Raw genomic sequence first — 21932 nt, forward strand, 5'->3', positions numbered from 1 at the left:
TTTTGGTAAGTTTTTTTTTTTAAAGCAAACATCTCAGTAAATCCTGTTTGGGGTGGCTCTATCAGAACACGTATTTGTTTTGTAAAATTAGTTAATTACGGAATGTGTATTTATTTACTTCTTATGTTTGTGCAGTCACACATGCTTAGTGCTTCGAAGCGCTACTGTTCCAGCTCTTGTGAATGAATCAGGTCTTTCACAATATTTGATTTTTTCCCTAAAGTCCTAGCTGCTGGAATCAAGAAAGTGCATGAGACTGTCAGCTCATTAAACAAGTTTCTATCCTCATGGTTTCACCTTGCAAACATTAAATGAATGCACCCTAAAGGCTCAAACCAGAAGCAAAATAAAAAAAAAATTTTTTTTAAACATATCGTGATTTTTAAGCCAATCTGATGATTGTTTTGGCCTGACTCATGATTTTTGAATGCTTCAGGTTGATAATACAGAATACTACTGAGTACCCAAACAAAAGAAAGTTTTATGTCAGTGGAAACTCACTAACACAATCACTAAAAATCAAGATAATCTAACTAAGGCAGCCTTCATTCCCATACCTTTCGGCAGCACACCAAACACACCCTGCCAGTCATCACCTCTACAACTTCCCTCCTTAAACTTCCAGTATATAAACAACCGCTCTGGCCAGCACTCACCAAATTCCTCCACCTTGAACTCAAATGCACAGCCTCCACTCCAACCTCAGTCTGATTAGCGTACATTGGCTTCTGGAGCAGCGCTCAAAGGGTTAAAAGTCCAGGGCTTGGTAAATGTGTTTTAGCAAGCGTGCTGCTGAAATGCAGGCTCCCCAAGCTGTTGTATTCACCTTTCAGAACCCGGCATTAACTGATGTGAAATCTAACCTTAGTCTTTAATGTGTATAAAGCAATAAAGCATAAGAATCCTTTATTTCTTCTTACAGCCCGTAGAAGATTTCTGCACAATTTCATGCTTATTTTAAGCAGTTTATAATATCAACAGTGATGAAAATTCAAATTCTTGGTTTTAAGGATTTTCAATTCACCTTCTGAATCTCTGAGATGAGCTAGCAACTACTTCAGAGGACAAACAAGGCAGAGGACCCAGCTCCTTGGACGCATGCACAGCTGGGGCTCACAAAACTCAATTCACCTCAATTCACCTCCCATGTGCGCCCAATACATAAAATAAAACTCCCTGGAGCCAGCTCCGCTGTGCCTATCCTCAGCACCACCTACAGAAGGTAAAACTTGCGGCCCTTTGCTGTTGCTCACCCATGCTTCTGGAATGGCTTAGCTATCCATCGATTCTAGGTACTTCTATGACCCCTTGCTGTAGGAGTGAGTGACTCTCAGATTCAGCTGCAATTTCTAATAAAAATGACACTCAAATCTTCCCTGGGGGTTGATGAACAGCTGTGTTTCACGGAGAGATTCTGCAACGAGGCTTTGATCCCCAAGTCTTTCAGCACCCATCAATCCTTAACCGGGGGTGGGGCTACCCACGGAGAACCAGAGGTTTAAAAAGCCCGCGCCTAAGCGACCAGAGGAGCTAGCAAACAGGGGAGTTTTGCGAGGGAGTTGGGGGGTGGAGGACTGGAGGGGCTAGATACACTTAATTAACATTCTTTAAACTAAAGACAATAAACACCCCCTAATAAAAAAAACAATAAAAGAAAGAGCTGCAGGAGTAAAAAGAGAATGCAGGCAGAAGTCCAGAACAGAACGGGTGCTATCCAGTTTATTGCACTGAATGCATATATGATGACCTGCCCTAGGGGCTGGAGGCGTACAGATGCATTCGGTGCAAGGAGCTCCTGGCCCTCAGAGAGTGCATACAGCCTTTGGAGACCAGGATGGCTGAAGTGGAGGAGCTCAGGGAGACAGAGAGGTACATAGATGAGACTTTCCGGGACACAGAAGAACAGTCCCACCCCTGGTAAGTCAGCCTCTGTGCTGTTGAGAAGAATGAAAGTTTCGGGGAAGGAGAACATCAAACTGGAGCAGAGGGAAACGATCCCAAAGTTGAGACCCTCCTTTCAGACAATGTCATGGTATCCCCTCGCACTGAGAATACCTCTCCAGGGGAGGGAACTCCAATTACCATGAAGAGACAGGTAACAGTAATGGGGGACTATCATTAGAAATATTCATAGCTAGGTTTGCAATGACCAGGAGAACCACATGGTGACTTGCCTGCTGAATGCAAAGGTTGCGGATCTCTCAAGACATCTAGACAGATTTACGTGCAGTGCTGGGGAGGAGCCAATGGTCATGGTATACGTAGGTACCAGTGACATAGGGAAGGATAGGGGAAGAGAGGTCCTGGAGGCTAAATTTAGACTGCTAGGTAAGAGATTGGAGTCCAGGACCTCCATGGTAGCATTCTCTGAAATACTTCCAGTTCCACGTGCAGGGCCAGTTAGTCAGGCAGAATTGCAGGGTCTCAATGCATGGATGAGACGATGTGGTGTAGGAAGGAGGGGTTTAGATTTATTAGGAACCAAGAAACCTTTTGGGAAAGGAGGAGCCTATACAGGAAGGATGGGCTCCACCTAAACCAAAATGGAACCGGATTGCCGGCACGTAAAATTAAAAAGGCCGTAAAGCAATTTTTAAACTAAGGGCTAGAGGAAATCCAACAGGTGTGGAGGAGCACACAGTTCGGACACAAACATCCCTTAGGGGAGGATCTATTAATGGAGATTCTCTATATCCTAGCAAGGAAGAGAGGATGGAAGATGATAAAATATGTGTGGGATCTAATGAGAAACAGTCAAATGAAAAAGAGTCCCATTCAATTACATCACATAATGGGAGACTGCTAAAAAGTTAAAAGCAATTTAAGTGCTTATATACAAATGCTAGAAGTCTAAATACTAAGATGAGTGAACTTGAGTGTCTTGTATTAAATAAGGATATTGATATAATAGGCATCACAGAAACTTGGTGGAATGAGGATAATCAATGGGACACAGTAATACCAGGGTACTAAATTTATCAGGACAGAATAGGTTGTACTGGGGAGGGGTGTGTGTGGAGGGGAGTGGCACTATATGTGAAAGAAAGCATAGAGTCAAATGAAGTAAAAATCTTAAATGAACCAAATTGTGCCATAGAAACTTAATGGATAGTAATTCCATGCTCGAACAATAAGAATATTGCAGTAGAGATACACTGCCGACCACCTGACCAGGATGGTGATGGTGACTGTGAAATGCTCTGGGAAATCAGAGAGGCTATAAAAATAAAATATTCATTAACAACAGGGGATTTCAACTATCTCCGTATTGACTGGGTACATATCACCTCAGGTCAAGGTGCAGAGATAAAGTTTCTGGACACCTTAAATGACTGTTTCTTGAAGCAACTAGCCCACAAGAGGAGAGGCAATTCTTGATTCAGTCCCAAGTGGAGCGCAGGATCTGGTCCAAGAGGTGAATATAGCTGAACTTCTTGGTAATAGGGACCATAACATAATAAAATGCAACACCCCTGGAGTAGGGAGAGACATCAAGGCAGCCCACCATGGTAGCATTTAATTTCAGAAAGAGGAACTACACAAAACTGAGGAAGTTAGTTAAGCAGAAATTAAAAAGGTACAGTGCCAAAAATGAAGTCCCTGCAAGCTGCATGGAAACTTTTTAAAGACACCATAATAGAGGCTTAATTTAAATATATATCCCAAATTTTAAAAAAAACATAGTAAGAGGACCAAAAAAGTGCTACCATGGCTAACCAACAAAGTAAAAAAAGCAGTTAGAGGCAAAAAAGCATCCTTTAAAAAGTGGAAGTTAAATCCTATTGAGGAAAATAGAAAGGAGCATAAACTCCCATGCCAAAGGCTTTAAAACAAAGTAAGTGGTCACAGGATAAGAGGGAAAGTCCGCCCTAGATCAGTAACTGTTCAAAAGATAGGAAACAAAGGGTAAGAATAATTGGTCCGTTTTCAGAATTGAGAGAGGTAAATAGTGGTGTCCCCCAGGTATCTGTACTGGGACCAGTACTATTCAACATATTCATAAACGATCTGGAAAAATTTGCAGATGATACAAAACTACTTAAGATAATTAAGTTCAACGCAGATTGCAAAGAGTTACAAAGGGATCTTACAAAACTGGGTGACTGGTCAACAAAATGGCAGATGAAAGTAATGCACACTGGAAAGCATAATCCCAACCATACAGATAAAATGCTAGGGTCTAAATTAGCTGTTACCACTCAAAGAGAGACCTTGGAGTCACTGTGGATAGTTCTCTGAAGACATCCTCTCTATGTGCAGTGGCAGCCAAAAAAGCTAACAGAATATTGGGAACCATTAGGAAAGGAATAGATAATAAAACAGAAAATATCGTATTGCCTCTTTATAAATCTATGGTACGCCCATATCTTGAATATTACATTCAGATCTGGTCGCCCCACCTCAAAAAAGATACATTGGAATTGGAAAAGGTACAGAAAAGGGGCAACTAAAATGATTAGGGGTAGGGGAACAGCTTCCATATGAGGAGAGTTTAATAAGATTGGGACTTTTCATCTTGGAAAAGAAACGTCTCAGGGGGGATATGATAGAGGTCTATAAAATCATGACTGGTGTGGAGAAAGTAAATAAGGAAGTGTTATTTACTCCTTCTCATAACACAAGAACTAGGGGTCACCAAATGAAATTAGTAGGCAGAAGGGTTAAAACAAACAAAATGAAGTATTTCTTCACACAACGCACAGTCAACCCGTGGAACTCTTTGCCAGAGGATGTTGTGAAGGCCAAGACTATAACTAGGTTAAAAAAAGAACTAGACAACTTTATGGAGGATAGGTCCATCAATGGTTATTAGTCAGATGGGCAAGGAGTGCTGTTTGCCAGAAGCTGGGATGGTGTGATGGAATAGATTGCTTGATGATCACCTGTTCTGTTCATTACCTCTGAAGCACCTGGCACTGGCCACTGTCGGAAAACAGGATACTGGGCTAGATTGACCGTTGGTCTGACCCAGTATGGCCGTTCTTATGGTTCACTACCATCTTTCTTCATGTTTTCCTAACAGATGTCAGAATTTGTATGGAGCAGCAATTCACATTCAATGGACTCCAATGGCACACGGTGTGTTTTGCTGCATACTCTGAGCTGGATAGCTGCATTTCCTTATCTCTTTATATGGCAACTGCTCTCTGAGAGCTTCATAATCTTGAATGCGATTTAGTCTCTCAACCCCCCAAGGGGGTAGGGCAGCACCATCATCCTCAGTTTACAGATGAGGAACAGAGGCACAGAGAAACTAAGTGACTTGCCCAGGGCCATGCAGAACGACTGTGGCAGAGCAGAGACTTGAACTCAGGTCTTGCAAGTCCCAGGCTAGGGCCCTCACCACTGGGCCATCCTTCCTTCCTGACTGTATCTCCCTGGGGGCCCATCCTCCCATCCCCCTCTGCTTCAGTGACTCCTGGCAGCTCTCCCACACTCTGGCCCACGCCAGGGGCTGTGTGTGGCCCATGTCCGTCCCACCACCACTCTCCTTCATTCTCCCCCCACCTGCCATATCAGAAGCTTCATATGCACCCCATTTGCCCTCTCCCCCATACACCCCCTTCCTCATCATGACAAGGGCCATACATCCTGCAAATCCCACCTCTTGGCAGAGGTTTAGACTAGATGACCCTTGCAGTCCCTTCCAGCCCTATGATTCTACGCCCCACTTTCCCTTCATAGCCACACGGCAGATGGACAGGGAAACATCACTGAGTTTTAGCGTGAGAATTGGCATCACTCAGTCACATGTGACATCCTCCCCTGACTGTGTAACTGAGATTCTATATTAAAAGATGAATCAGTTTAACTAAAAGTGTGTTTATTAAATTGATTTAGTTAAACTAGGGCAAACCCCTGCGTGGATGCTCTTAAATTGGTTCAAACCTGGCTTATGCTGATTTAGCTTAATTCAGTAATTAGACTCAATTGACATAAGCCAGGTGTGAACTGATTTAAGAGAGCATGTCCACACCAGGGTTTGCATAGGTTTAAGCTAAATCAATTTCAGGGCTTGCCTATACTTGAAATGCTACAGCTGGAGTGCTTCAATGTAGACACTACTTATGCCAACAGAAGAGTTTCTCCTGTCAGTGTAGGTGATCCACCTCTCCAAGAGGTGGTAGCAAGGATGGAAGAATTCTTCTGTCCACACCGGTGGTTAGATCGGCTAAACTACATCATTCGGGGTGTGCATTTTTCACACCCTTGAGTGACATAGCTGGGTCAACCTAACCTTTTAGCGTAGACCCAGCCCTAGTTAAACCAGTGCAACTTTGAATATAGACAAGACCCTAAAACGACGACGTCACTAGCAGAGCGACAGAGAGGTGTTTATGCGTCAAAACAAGTAAGTGCTGCCAAGTCCATCTTGCCTGAGTGGAAAAGCTTTGCCAGTGGAAGCAAACAAGATTCTTTCATCTGTTTGGAAGGACCTGGAGGATGCACCATAAATGGAGCCAGATGGACATGCATGTTTAATTATACACGAAACCACGCAGAAGCCTCCAGAAATAAAGGAGGTAAAGATAAAAAGTGAGGACCCTGAGCTCCCTTGCCGCTGCCCCATTCCAAGTAGATGACTGGCTGCGCTAACCTGCAGCCGCATCCCTGCCAATGGCAAAAATCCGGACATAGAACTTTTCCTCCACTCATAACGCCACAGCCCTGCATGGGATGTTGGCAGCAAGGATTGAACCTAGGACCTCAAAGCATGATCTTCTGCTGCCTGAGCTAAGGGACCTAAGTCTACAGCAGGTAGAGACTGTTCGAATTTTTCAATACACAAATTTTTTTTGGTCAGAAAATGCCGGTTTGTCAAAACGAAAACTTTCCAACAGGAACGCACCATTCTCAATGAAACTTCTGTTCGAAAAGGTTTCTCAGGTCCAAGGCGTGTGCCCTAGCTGTCAAGGCTATCATCTGTCGAGAGGTTGGAGCTATTTCACATTGTAGCGATAATTCACCAGAGAATAGTCTCCCATATTGCAGGTCAGGGCCCTAACCACTGGCCATTGGCTATTCCGGGGCAGGTCTCTCGCAATCTCTCCTATTGGAGCTGTTCCAATCTTTGCATAAATAAATAAATATTCATTAGGCCAGAAAGAGGGAGACACTGATTCTATAACCCAGTGGTTAGAGCACTCACCTAGGGTGTGGGAGACCCAGATTCAAGTCCCTGCTCCAGTGAATATTTAATACCCAGCACTCGATGGCATGGATTTGTGCTCTCATCATGGGGAAAATACATTTTGAATCAGAGAGTGTAGAGTGGGCAGAGCCCGCTGTGGATTATCTCGCAGACTAGCACTGTCCAAGATGAAACAACAAGGAAATGATGAAGAGTTATCTAGTTACAAGTCACATAGAACTGTCTTTTACTCAATGGATTGATGGATGGGAAAGGAGTTTGGCAAGCAACAAACCCGGAGGCACTAATGTAATCTGAAGAGGTAAGAGAAGAGGAGTAAGAAAGAAGTAAAATTTGAGAGAAGATGAGGGTTAGAAAGAAAAAAGCCAGCGGCTTTGGTGGGAAATGTGCATGTCCCTTCAGACAGCCCAGACTCCACCCCACTACAAATTGAGCTTTACAGATATTTCTACAGTTTAGACTCACGCTGTCTTGAGCTAATTATTTTAAAACCTGGAAAATGTTCAGTCTGGGCTATTATTTCAACTATGTTGAAAGTTGTCTTGAGTAACAACAGAGTGAAATCAGGCTGGGATTAGGAGTCTGTTTTGCTGCAGACATGCGCAGCTGCGGGAGATTACAGCTGTAATAAATAGCTAGAGAGTCAGTACTAGGAATCCCAGCCACTTCAGCAAGATAGAAAATATAACCAACACGCACACAAAATGAGTCTCCCTCAAACTACCCCACCTGCATTATTTTCTAAAGTGCTCAGTTCACCATGTTTATCCTGTCAGCACTTTTAGAGTTTACATATAACTTCATTTTAAGACATTAAGAACAACACATGGTGTAAATGGAGACTTCAAATCAACACGTTAATGTTAGTGGCTTGTGGTGGGTGAATTAAAAACAAGCCAGTTGAATGCATACAAACATCTGTCAAACACAGAGAAAAAGGAAACGTCTCAGGACCGCCAGGGTTCTTTATCTTCCAAGTTACAATGGAAGTGTCAAAAAAGTTACATTTAACAACAGTCACAAACAGAAAAAATGATAATGATACTTTGCTTCTCTGAGTCAAGGATCTCCAAGCCTGATGTAAAACCAGGAACTGCCATGTCACACCAGACCATCGGCTCATATGGTCCAGTCTCATCCCAGATAGCTGCCACAGCTGGAGGAAAGCACAAAAAGTCCTCTCAACAGGCAGTTTTGAAACATCCTGCCCGCAGAGAACCTGCCCCATTAGTTAGAAGTTGGCTTATGCGCTGGAGCATGAATGTTTAGGATGTACAAGGTGAGTGAGGTAACATCTTTTAATGGATCCACTTCTCTCGGTGAGAGAGACAAGTTCTCAAGCTGCACAGAACTCTTCTTCGGGTCTGTGTCGCTCGAGAGCTTGTCTCTCCCACCAACAGAAGTGGGTCTAATAGACGGTATTACCTCCTCCACCTTGTCTCTCTCTTATCCTGGGACCAGCGCGGCTACAACGCCGCCGCAAACATTGAATGGTTACACATCACAATCTCTCTTTGGGGTGGGAATTCCCCCATTTTATCATCAACTGCAGGAAGATTAACACGCCCGTCCCGCAACGAGCTCTAACAGTGCACACCCCGAAACCTGCACCCAACCCCATCAACGTCAAGGGTCTGCTGGCAAGGAGCCATTTGCAGGATCAGGGTCCTGGTGACCTGCCCGAGGTTACAGAGTAAATCTGTGGCAGTGACAAGAACAGAACACAGGCCTCTCAACTCCAAGTCTCCTTCTGTTCAATCCTTCCCCAAGGGCAGGCTGGTGAAATGTGACGTAGCCGACAAACCCAAACGTAGGCTGCTCTGCTCTCCTTAACCGACCCCATTCTGATCAGGCATACAGTTTATCTACTGTTCTGTCACCCCCTGAGAGGAAGGATGGCCCAGTGGTTAGGGTGCTAAACCCAGGACTCAAGAGATCTGCCCAGTTCCCTGCTATGCCACAGACATCTTGTTTGAAGTTGGGAAAGTGTCAGTCTCTGCGTCTCAGCTCCCCATCTGGAAAAGGCTCATAGCACTTCCGTGTTGTGAGGAGCTTGGATGCTAAGATAAGTGGGGGTCATATAATACCTTATATTAAAACTGACGTCTCATGTCCCTGTGTAACACCGCTCAGTGTAATTTACGGGTCCCACCTTATAGCCAATGTTAATCTATTACGGAGCCTGGCTCTTTAGCTAAAGATATAGACTCCTGGCTTTCGGCTCTGGAGGTCAAACAGCCAAGAGGGCAGCCATCACTCCTGCAAGCCTCTCTCATTTCCTGGCATGTTGATGTCAGGAACAATTCCATTGGCTGTGCTAATACTGCTGTTAAAACAAGTTTCAACCTATAGAGACACGGGTCACAATGGTAATTAACAATGCACCCTCACAGTAAACGTAACAGTCCAGGGTCCTTCGTTCCCAGGGTTTCAGAACCTCTGGCAGTGACATTAGCAATACTGGCCCTCTCTTCAGCTTGCCAATTACGCTTGCAAGAGCAATAATGAGGTGCTGGCTCCAATTATTCATGGCACATCATGATCACGTTATCAAAAGGAAGAGGCAATTATACTGTCTGATCAAGGCAGCCAGATAGAAAGAGGGGGAAGGAGGGTGCAAGAATAAGAGAGAGCAAATTGCTGTGGAAGGAGACAGTAACTCAGCCAAAAGTATGCATCTGTTACAGGAGAGGATGGGTGAGGCTGTAGGGCCTGCAGTGTGCAGGAGGTCGGACTAGATGATCGTGATGGTCCCTTCTGGCCTTAAAGTTTGAGTCTGAGACTGCAGAGAGTGAGAAAGAGAAATTGCCCACCCACTCACACACACCCACTCTCTCACACACACACACACACACACACACACACACGCAATTCCACTGTACCCAAAGGAGGAATAAAAGCAATAAAAATTAAAATCAATAGAGAGACCATGTTATGGGAAAGTTGAAATGTAAACATTATAACCCTATTAGGTAATATTCTGCTGAGAAACCCCTTTACTCAAATAAATAATTAGACAGGTATTTTATTAGTGCATCTGAGAATTACCAGGAAACAGGGAAGTTTAGAGTGGCAAGGAACTGCAGCAAGGTTAATGGACAGGCCTAGGGGACAGCAGAGAGGCTCTCAGAAAAGGGCAGCTATTACTTCTGAAAGCAGCTGGCCTATGGCAGGGCAGAGCAGGGTTACCATCCTTCCCTTCCCCTCCGCATACAAAGATCATAATTTAGCAGACTCTCATTCCCTGCAGTTTGCCTCCCTTTAAGTCAGGTCCTGGCAATCTCTCTACCCTGCTGATGTCAGGTCCCAGGATGCTCATGACAAGAGTGTATTATAAACCTGCAGACCAATGCGTAGAAGCCTAATCTGGCGGGGTGATTTCAAATGGCTTGTTTTTCCAAGCTTAATCATAGCCACTCACTGAACTCAGGGCACAGACCATGCTGCATCTCTCAAAGGTTAGGTCCAGGTCTCCCCTGTGCCTAATTATTTAAAATACAGTCTTGTTACTGCATCCTTAGCAGCAGAGTATTCCCATGGAGGGTCTTCACAGGACAAAATAGCTGCCCCCAAACTTGAGAGGTCTTTGGGTTCATTGTTATGTGCTTGCAAAAAATCTATAGAATTTCATTCCACCACCTCCAAGCCCTCACACACATGCCCAGAGACATAGGCTGACTTTGTAAGTTAATGCTTTGAATACAAATTCATTTACAAAGACAGCGTGCAAGATGGGAGAAGGAAATTCTGTGGATTTTTTCTAATGAACTCTTTTCGGTTTCCAAGCAGCGATTACAGTGCTGACAATCCTCACCATTTCAATCACGGGTATTGCAGTATTTGGTGTTTTTTTTTTCTTAAAGCCCACACTCACGGAGTGAAGAGAATCTCAGTTTTCATTGTAAAATGGAAGACCCTAGAGCTCATGGCTGCAGAGAAAGGCTTGAAACTGTGACTGACGTGCAGCCTAAAGCAAATAAAAAGAACCCACTATGACCGAAGGCACCCCGGATTCACACCCATCATGCTAGTGTTCGAATCTCTGCACAAAATAGACTTTGTGAGATATCACTTGAAAACTAACAATTCACTGGTCAGTAATATTATGGTGAAATGTACATAGCAGCCTTATATGTAAAGTTATGAAATCCTCCTGTATGACAGCCTCAGCACATGTTCAAGCCCATCCATTTTTCAGAAAGACAAAGGACAAGCTGAGGCCTCTAACAAGGTGTCAAAGTTGTTTAGCAATCGCTTGTCAAGTGGCCATTCTTTGGCAACAAGGGGGGCAGGAAGAGATCAATCTGCATTTTAGCAAACAACCAACCACCTCTTTCACCAGGAGACTCCATGTCTCCCTCCTCACAGCTGGAAGGAACTTTATCAAGGGGTAATCCTAAAGAAAATACATTTCAAAGGGTGACTGAACTATATGGGTTGTCTACACTTGTGCTTATGCTGGCAAAACTTTTGTTGCTCAAGGGGTTGTGAATAAAATACCTTGCAGTGTGACATAAATTTTGCTGGAATAAGCCACAAGTGTAGACAAGTTCTAAGAGTGAGGGGCAAAAACACTCCAGGTTATCACTTCTTTCCTCCCACCCCCCTCTCTCTTTCATCTAAGACGACAAAGGAACCAGCCTTTTGACTTTGGGAGGGATCCTAACATGAAAACTTGGTAAGCAATGTTGCTGGGAACATGTGCTAAGGATTTGACCATGAATCAAGTCTAGTTTGTTACATGTTAGCTACTAGAAGCATTTTATCTTTATTTCTCTTCTAATAATTTCTGACTTTAATACCTTATATGCTCGTACTCACTTAAAAATCTCTTTGTAGTTAAATCCACTTGTTTTATTCTTTCATCAAAACTAATCCAGCGCTGTGTTTAAACCGAGCTATTTGGTAACTCCATCTAAAGTAGCAGGCTGTTGGATATTGACCCCTTACAGGGCAATGGACTGATCTGAACTGCCCGGGATAGGGCTGGACAGTGCAGAACACACATTTGGGGGGAAATTCAGGACTGGGGGTGTGTTGGGGACACCCTGCAAGTAGCAACCAAGGCTGCTGGAAGCCAGAGCCTGGCTCGAGTGTTGCTGACAGGCTGCTGGGGTCAGCGTTGCTGGAGCAGGGCTGTGTCTATACACAGACACGTGTTGGTTGGCTGCTCCCCAGTAGCCCAGGTTGGGAGCTACAACAGCAAAACATTGTGCAGCATCCAAGGTTGCAGGGCCGGGGGTGACAGAGCCCCTCACTGGTCCAGATTGAACCCTGGAATGTGACACCCAATTTTTTTTTTTAATTATTGATTTTTAAACCTCAGTTTAGCGATTTCTGGGGACCTGCCTCATCATTTTGGAGCACTTAGGATTGGCAATGCTGCGATTACAAAGGGCTGCCTCCAGGTTCCAGCACTCCCATCACTTTTAAAAAAAACAAACAAACCCAACCTTCTTTGCCCTTCGAGCAGGTCCACCAGGCCTGAGCTAGGCTGTCCATGTACAAAGGGGGAAAGCTCAGTGTTCAAAGCTTTACTATCCAAACCCTCCTTCCACGAGGCCAGACATTATCGGGGCTGAACACAGGCTGCCAGGTAAACAAGCATGGCCAGCGAGAATAAAGCAATTGAAGGATATGATGAACAACTGCTTTGGAAGATGCCTGGCTATCCCTGCTGAGCGGCAAGGGTCCCAGACCGTAGGAGAGGGAATGAACAGGCTTTCTGTTTTCAGTAATGGAGTTCAACGCAGTGACCCTCCTTCCCCACAAAGTCGCGAGCCGAAGAAACCAGATACGCCAGCCTCAGTTCAGTCTCCACCCGCAGACGTCAACGCTCCCCAGTGGAAGCCTGCTTCTGCTGGTGCTTCTGCTTATTCAGTCTCCCACAAAACCAAGCACCGAAGCGAAAACTGGAATCAAGTGTCACCACGCTTAAATTAATAACAGGACAAAGGAGAATTTGCCTTTACAGCCAAGCAAACTGTGCAGCACTTCGGCGATATCAGTTTCTGCTTCCGGCTTTGCTGCTGCAAATCCAAATGCTTAGCCTGTGACACCGACGGTTAAAACGGAGCTGGTCCCCAGAACTCTTCTGGTGCTCCTAAGCCCACACCCCGGGAACCCCATGCTTACAGGGCATTCTGCAGGACATGGGGGAAACACGGGAGAAAAAGACGACTCCTGGGTGCTTGATGGACAATTTTTCAATGCTATTTTCTTTTCACAGTGCCATATGCCATGCACTAAAGTTGACTCGATCTTGGTTAAAATGGGGACAACAACTACTCGGTGTTTTTCCCCACTTATTTTCAAAAAGAATTATTTTCTTTTCTTGCCTTCAGCATCCCACCTCCGCTTCCTCCCTCCCCGCCCGCCACTCACCACTGGGTGGGGGTTACAGATTCCTTTCTGTGCCATTCCACTGAGGATATGCGTCACAGCCCTCAGCAACAGAGCCCTGGTGCTGAAACTGCAACAGTTATTCTTTTAGCTCCAGAAGTCCCCGGTTCAATGACCTGGTGCATCAGCCCAGGCGTCCATCACACAGGCACATGCTGTTCTCCACACAAGACGAAGAAACCAACACGTCAAAATGTAATAAAGGTCACATTTTCACCTCAAGCAAACTGCAGGCACATTTGTGAATGGTTCCATAGCAGAATCTTGTCAATTTTCTCCAGGAACTATTGAATTGTGAGATTTCCACCTTAACCAAAAACTCATGAATTCTCATCAGTTTATTTATACTTAATTTTTCATAACTCTAGTCTTGGTTTATTTCTCATTTTTCTCCTAAAATTATTTATACACACCAAGTTCCTTTTAGTTTGGATGCTTATGATCCTATAAAATTCACTGTAAACCACACAGTATAATCAGTGACTGCTTTCCCAAGCAATAGCTCCACCTGAAATGCCAGTGACTCAATGAGACACCCAAACATAAAATATCATCTGGATCTCTATATATCTTGCCCTTTGTCAGGGCTAATCAACAACAGATATTTCTATATATTCACAGCCTCTAATTCACTGGCTCATCACTCGAGACCATGCATGGAACATTCAAAGTCTATTGAAAGAATGGCAAATCCACTTCCCAGACAGGCTCAGGCCCATAAATAGGAACAAAGATAATGATCAAATTAAAGCAATACGGATGCAATATTTCTTTCACATCCACAAGGCTGACAAATGCCTCAAAGGATGCAGAGGTAAAGGGATGAGCAAGAATATTCACTGCATTTTTATAGGTGCCACTCACTCACTGCCGCATCACAAAAGGCGCCTAGATAGGGTGCATGAACAAGCTAAAGACAGGAAAGAGAGGAGGTGGATGTGTAAAGGTAACAGCACACCTCAGCAGTTGCCAGAGAAGAGCTGTGGTTTATAGAAAAAAAAGTAAAACAAAGAAAGTTTCTTGGCAAGAACCCACCCTTATGATTTCATCACAACCCCTGAACCCTCAAGGTCACCACATGAAACCATTCGAGGAACTGCAAACATCACGGGGGAATCTAGCACGAAACTTCACAATCCAAACATGCACAATTGACATTAAAGAAGAACCCCCGGCTGTGCTGGATGCTCCAATTAGAGTTTAATACAAGGGAAGATCAGAGCCAGACAAAGGAAATTGAACCAACATCTTAGATGATGTCGGCAGCAAACAAGCTTTTAGAGGCCTGCTAATCCCAAGAGAGACATTTCAGCATCTCTCCACTGAGCAGAGACTGCTACAGATCTAAGTCATTACTGAACCGCAAAGGCATTCATAAGAGAAGAGGCTTAATCCCGCATCACTGTCACGGGGAAGCCATCGATCAGAAACAGAAGGCAACATTCAACACTTTGCCTTGACCCACTCCTGGTCCTGGGGATAAACACAGTCTGTAGTTAGCCTGGGGGAGGAGGGACAGAGAGATGGCGAGGGAAGGAAGCATTTAACCAGACTGCACTTCAGACCCTAAGCCCAGGGTCTCAGGGTCCCACAGCAAACAATGAGACCTAAATAAACGAGAACATGAAGGAGAAAAACCCCAGGCCAAGGAGCAAAGAGCAGGGATCCTGGAAACGGTCTGGCTTTGCAGCCAGTATCATAGTTTATACAATGGGTAACCCATCAATATGCTTCATGCTTGTTAAGTCTTCAGCTGTGCAAGGAGGAGCTGTGCTTACCCCCAGCACTTCAATCGCCCCTTTAAAAGAAGGATCCCAGAATGCTTTACAAACATACATTGGTTCGTAACTTGCCACAAGGTATTATACCCATTCTGTCTACTGGGAAACTGAGACTTTAAGAAGTTAAAGGTCACTGGCAAAGGGGGATAAAAACAAAGCTTCATTTGTGTCCTTTTTACTCCGTTTTGATATATGGAGAAGGCCTGGATGGATTTTGGAGGCTGGTATTTGTAGTTTCTCCTATAAATACCAGGAACGCAGTGGTATTCCATCAGTGTGTGCAGGACGCAGTGCGTGCCCCAGGACTGGCTGTACCCAGCTTCTGTCGAGCTCCCAAATTCACAAACAAGATGGCAGCCTCTGCACAGCGTGACCTCACATGCGCCGTACTTGTGAGCTCACGCTGCATGGAGGACACCACTTTGCACGCAAGCGTACAACTGCGTGATTGACCAAAAATGTCCCAGCACGGCACTGCAGGAACGGCAAATCGAGTTGCTGGAAGATTTGTTGGAGACGTCAGTCACTTGGGGATTGTGAGGTCTTGCAGACTTTGTTTCAAGACACAAACCCCCTGATCTTTCAACTAAAGAATTTTTTCAGCCGGGTTCTTCCCAGCCCTGTTAAGTTAAATGGGTGTCTGTCTGACAGACAGACAGAGACACACAGACTAAGAAAACAAAACTATCTGAACAATAATCACTGCCTATCTCAATGCAGGGCTTTGCTTCCCTACTGCTTCTACTGTCAATGTGCTTCTAATTTCTGGACAGGGGAAATCCTGAATTTCTAGTGCAAAGAAACCATAGGAGGAAATACTTCCCCTCTTCCTTCCCCCCAGGACGGAAGGCCTTTGTTATACATCAGAAACAAAGCTAAGAAGGGCACAACCCTCTGCCCTGCCCCTCCTTCCGAGCCCCACTTTGCAGATCTCTTTTAAGGCAACAGAGCTAGTTTTGGTTGAGCCCAGGAACAGAATGGAAGAGTTTTATTCCAGCTCTTGAATACATTCCCTCCTTTGTCAATGTAATAACCTCACTGGCAAACACCTCATTGGAGCGCTACTCCACCTCCATCTGCCAATCACCTCCGGCTCAGAGTATCCCACAGAGGGCATTTTCTCAGCAGAGACAGCTAATCATGCTCAAACGTACCCAAGTGCTTTAGGGACCTCAGCAATTCTCCACTCCACAGCCCATTTCGTTGTGACCCAAGCTGATCTCAGACCAGCTCTGTAGAAATGAACATAGCATTAACCCGCTGCACTAGAAGAATTTAGAGCCAGAGCTAGCTTCTCTGGCCACAAGAAAGAAAAGGGCTACTAAAATAAAACTAGACTGTATTTAATGCTCCAAAACCTTCAGGAATCTGAAGCATCACATCATGTTCAATACCATGGCAAGAGAAATCCTTCTTGGGACAGCTCTCTCTCCAAGACATAAAACATTCCAGCCTCGCGTAAGGCCACACTAGGCAGGTGCTCCTACAGGAGGACGGCAGGGACATAAGGAAGCCGCAGTGAGCTGAAACGGAGGGAGAATTTACAGTAGTTTTGCACAATCTCTAAAGCATCTGGAGCCTGTAAATTACCACCGGCTGCAGCCATTTTGGATGGTCTGAGATTACAGAACGGAAGCTGTGAACTATGAGGGCAAAGACCGAAAAGGGACCTCAGCTCTCAGGGTAAGTCTACTCTGCTTTTCGGAGATGTCCTTCCCAACTCGGGCAGACGTGCTCAGACTAGCCCTGATACTGATGGGCTAACAGCAGCAGTCTGGGCACGGCGGTGGCTCCAGCTAGCCATCCAAGTATGTACTTCGGATCTCATACAGGCTTGTATGGGAGCAGCAATCCCAAGCTGTCCAGCCACCACACAATTTTAGCGGGCTGGCTCAATCAGAGCGAGTTTACATACGTCCACCGGAGCTGGTACGTGAACCCCTCAGCTGCAGAGCAGACATGGCCTCAGGGCAAAGATGGATGTGCAAGGAAGAGTTGCTGAGGCCAGGTCTTTGGAGACACTTTGAGCGTGGAGGACGTTCAGGTGAGGATAGTTTGGGCCCATCTCTAAACGGCATTTCTACCAATCTAGGTATTCCTATGGCCCCTGTCATTGAAGTCTTTCAGCACCTCACTATCATGAATCATATCCTCAACACCGCGTCACGCAGGGACGTTTCATCCCCATTGTGGAGATGGGGAACTGAGGCACAGGAATTGAACCCAGGTCTCCGAAGAGCCCATCCAGAGCCCTATCCATCCGTTACACCATCCTTCCTATTCTAGGAGCAGCAGGTAATGTGGCTTGGTGAAGCACAAACCTCCCCACAGCCCAATGTTGCTTTGGTACAGACTTGCCCAGGCGGTGGCTTAATCTCATGCTTAAAATACACGGGGCATGTGAGCACGTGATCAACAGCAACCTGCCAGCAGAGGGGAAATGGAATCAAGTTAATAGGGAGGTTTAGGAACACAGAACCCATGAAAAGTCAATGGAACTCAAGCTACTAAACCTTTCAGTGCTTCAACAGTTTCCCCTTATGTGTCTAGACTGTAAGCTCTTTGGGGCAGGGACTGTCTTTTTATTCCATGTGTGTACAGCACCCAGAACAATGGGGGCCCCAGGCCCTACTGTAACAGACATAAATAATAATGATAATCACACGAATAAAACACCTAAATATTTCCTTAAAGAGAACACCCAAAACCCCTCAGGAAACCCTGAAGCAAAAGCAAAACCAAGTTGATTACAAATGACATCGGAAGTTTGCTTACACTCCCAACACAATGTGTCTCTTCCCCATGTTGAGCTGTATTAAGTGCTGAAATGAGCTCTCTTCCCTCCAAGACCAGCAATGCCTGTGAGACTTATCGACCAATACAGTTGAGAACAATACATGTCAATTGCTGTGAATATAAATCTCTCAGCATTCCCAGGATTCTTTTAAACAAAGAACAGCGGGTTTGTTTTTAAACGATCAGACTAAACATCACAACCTCAGCACAGCTGTAGAAACAGCTGACCCTTGGGCTTGTAAAGGTGCTCTCAGTAACTACTGCACACAGAGACACTCCTCCCCATCCCCCAAAGCCCATATGATTTTTTGATCAGTGTAAGTATGTTTCCTGATGGAAAGCTATGGTATGCCATGGTCACTTCATATAAACTTCAGGAAGGGAAAATTTACTCTGAAGATGCCTGCGATATATTTTACAGCTGGTCAAAACTCTGATTAAACAGTTTTCCATGGAAAATAGCAAAATGAAAACGTTTTGCAGGAAAGTCTCAATTTGCTTATATTTTTTATGGGGAAAAAAGCCCAAACGAATCATTTTGAGAAGGTGAAATGTTTCATTTTGACCCTATTGTTTAGATTCATTTTGTTTTCACTTTGTAATATTTTATTAAAATACATTTATTTTACAGTATATTAAACTATTAAATATATTTTATAGTATTGCAAAATATGAAGTTATATATACTTAAATAAAAATATAAAAGAAACAAAATGAATCTAAGTGATTAATCAATACAATGGTCCCAGGTTTTTTAAAATTTTTATATATATATATATATATATACATACACACACATACACACACACACACACACACACACACACACATACATACACACACATACATACACACACATACACTCTTTTAAAAAAATTATTTTGAAGAAAATTTTGAAATCTTGGCTTTTTGTTCCAATTAAAAATGAAAAATATTCAACATGTCGAGAAATTCTCATGTAACAGAAATTCCAATTCCCAACCAACTCTAGCATTAGCCTGTGGATTCAACAAAGGAGAGGAGGAACCAACACACTGATCAGACCAAGCGTCTGGGGCTACGTCTGCACTGCCGGCGGCACTGCCAGCAGTGCAGGATTGATTTTTCGTGTTCGATTGAGCGGCAGTGAAGACTCGCTCAATCAAACCCAGAGATAAACTTGGTGAATCCACCCTGGCAAGAAGCGTAATGCTGCATCAACAGGAGGGCATTTCCCATCAGCGCCGCACAGTGAAGATGCCAGAGAGGGGTCAATTCCTGGCTCTGCCACAGACTCACAGTGGGACCTCGGGCAAATCATTTAATCTCGTTATCTCGGTCCTCCCTCCCGCACCTCCCCAGAAAACAGGGATAGGACTGACATGCCTCACTGGGAGACACTCAGATCCCATCACATCCCTACACCTTCCATGGTTCAATGCACTTTGCTCATGCCCTTGCATAAATAACTTCATAAGCTGGCATTAAGCAACATGACAGAAGACGCTCGGTGACTGGCTGGGAATTAAACCATGAACTCCGCTTCGTCAACTCACTTCAGCTCAACTTCAGAAATTTCTCTGAGCAGGTTGGAAAGAGCCAGGTTTGTAGCATGCACAGAGTGAGCATGGGCCAGGAGTCTCTCCTATTTATTTATCTAAGTTGCCTTCCACTTATGTTCTGGTTCCAATCATGAGACCTTATCCGTTCAGCCCCGACCCTCTGGGGCTTTCAGCAAAGCCTGAAAGGACTATAAAAATGAAACACAAACACAGTCAAGGAGACTGAAGCGAGGAAAAGCAACTGTGTTTGAGAAAACAAACCAAGGTCATTTTCACGACTCTTCTCACGCCAAAAAAGCTAGAGGAGTGTGAGCATTTCTGGCTGAGTGAGGGACTTTGCCCCCAGCATCGGTGAGAGTTCTCCTTCCCGTCAAATGTGTGCGCCTGATGTTGCTGTGGGGATACACAGCAGTGCAGGCTGTGAGGGCAAATGGGACCATTGTGATTATAGCCATAGGCTTCTTCTGAAGGAGCTAATCTGCACAGAGAATGTATTTACAGTGTGTGTGTGTGTGTGTCAGACATGCAAAGAGAGATTCCATAGGCCATACCTACAAGCAAAACCACATGGCTGGCTGGGTGGTGATATGAAACAACCCACAATTCCGATGCACTGACAGGAAGCCACAGGCCAAGGGTCTTTAGGGAATAGCTGCACTGAAGCCAGGAGCGCGCCGCCCAGCCCAGGGAGACAAACGCACACTAGCTAGGCTCAAGCTCCAGCGCTAAAAATAGCAGTGTGGATGCTGCGGCCTGGACGGCAGCAGAGACTAGCCACTCGAGTACAGAGCCAGGAGGGCCGCTGGGCTCGTACTTCAGCAGCTAGCTTGTGCCACAACGTCCACCCTGGACGCTGCTATTTTTGCATACTAGCGCATGTCTGTCTACAATGCTTAATTTGTAATCAAAGAGGTGCCGGGGCTCAAGCAATTAGTTTCCATTCATAACTGATGCAGGAAGCTCAGAGGCGCCAGGCTATGAACTGCCAAGCCTAGAGGTGCTGGAGCTCAGCCCTGGCACATGTTAAGCACTGTCTCTCTACCTGGACTGGGTGGCTCGCTTCCAGCTGCAGTGTAGATTTACCCGTAGAGTCATCTGAGACCAGCTAATCCAGGGGAAGTTTTAATGGGGATTGAGAGAGGTTGGTTAAAAATTGGCTCGGGCGTCCCTTCTTGTATTGTTTTGGAGGCACACCTGTGGAGGGAGAATTTTAGCCCTTAGGAATAACCACTGGATAAAAAGTGAGTAAAAGGCTTGATTTTTAAACTCCATGCCGCATAGGAAGGTCTATAGCAGTGGCATATTTATCAACATTTTGCACTTGGTACCACACCTTTCACGGGGAAAAGGGAGCAAGTCAAAAATCACAAAGCACTTGCAATTTGTTAAAGCTTGCAAGGTCCCTGTGAGGCAAGTGGGGCAATCCCTATGTCACCGATAGAGAAACTGAAGCACAGAGCAGCAGTTTGAGTTCAGCTGAGTTCCCAAGATACACTGCAGCTGAATGGTGGAGTTGACAGAAACCAGGAGACAGCATTGCCAGCTCTTGCAGTTTTATCGTGAGTCTTGTGCAATATTTGAATGTTTCACAGATGGGGGTGGCTTTTTTCCCCCTTAAAGCCCCAGCTACTGGAGTTGTATGATTATATGAGAAACAAAGCCTTTTTAAAAAAAAAAAAAAAAAAAAACACGAGGTGTGCAATACCATCACTAACTGCTATTCATCCTTTATTCACATTTCAGCACAAGATCTCCCCCACACCTTCCAAACAACTGAATCTTCCATCCATCTACTTGCTCTGGATAACTGATTTGTGCATCAAAGTGGTGATCTGTCCCATTTTCCCTAACCCTGTAATTAAGAAACCTCTGACAGTTGTTGACTGCATCTTGGCCAGCTTAAATTTACTGTATCCAAAAACTTGCAGCTCTCCTAGGCCTGGCTTGCCTGAAATTCTGTGAGGCTCTCTATTAAAGTTCCAGAGGGGTAGCCGTGTTAGTCTGTATACAGCAAAGACAACAAGAGTTCTGTCTTTAAAGTGCCACAGAACTCTCGTCTCTATTAAAGGCGGCTCTGCCCCTCTGCCGTATGCCCACCATAAAGCCCCGTAACCCTGCTCCTGCTGATGTGGAAGAAGAATCTTGGCTTCCAAGTGATTTGCACAGACCCAAATGACGACCACAGTTTACTGCAGTAAATTAGAAATGTTTCTGCGCAGCCCCGCCTGTGAAATGTTGAGCCGGAGATGGAGGATTTAT

This window comes from Emydura macquarii, unplaced genomic scaffold (assembly GCF_026122565.2).
Source record: "Emydura macquarii macquarii isolate MOO-44397 ecotype Brisbane River unplaced genomic scaffold, CSIRO-AGI_Emac_v2 contig_691, whole genome shotgun sequence".
Taxonomy (NCBI): domain Eukaryota; kingdom Metazoa; phylum Chordata; order Testudines; family Chelidae; genus Emydura; species Emydura macquarii.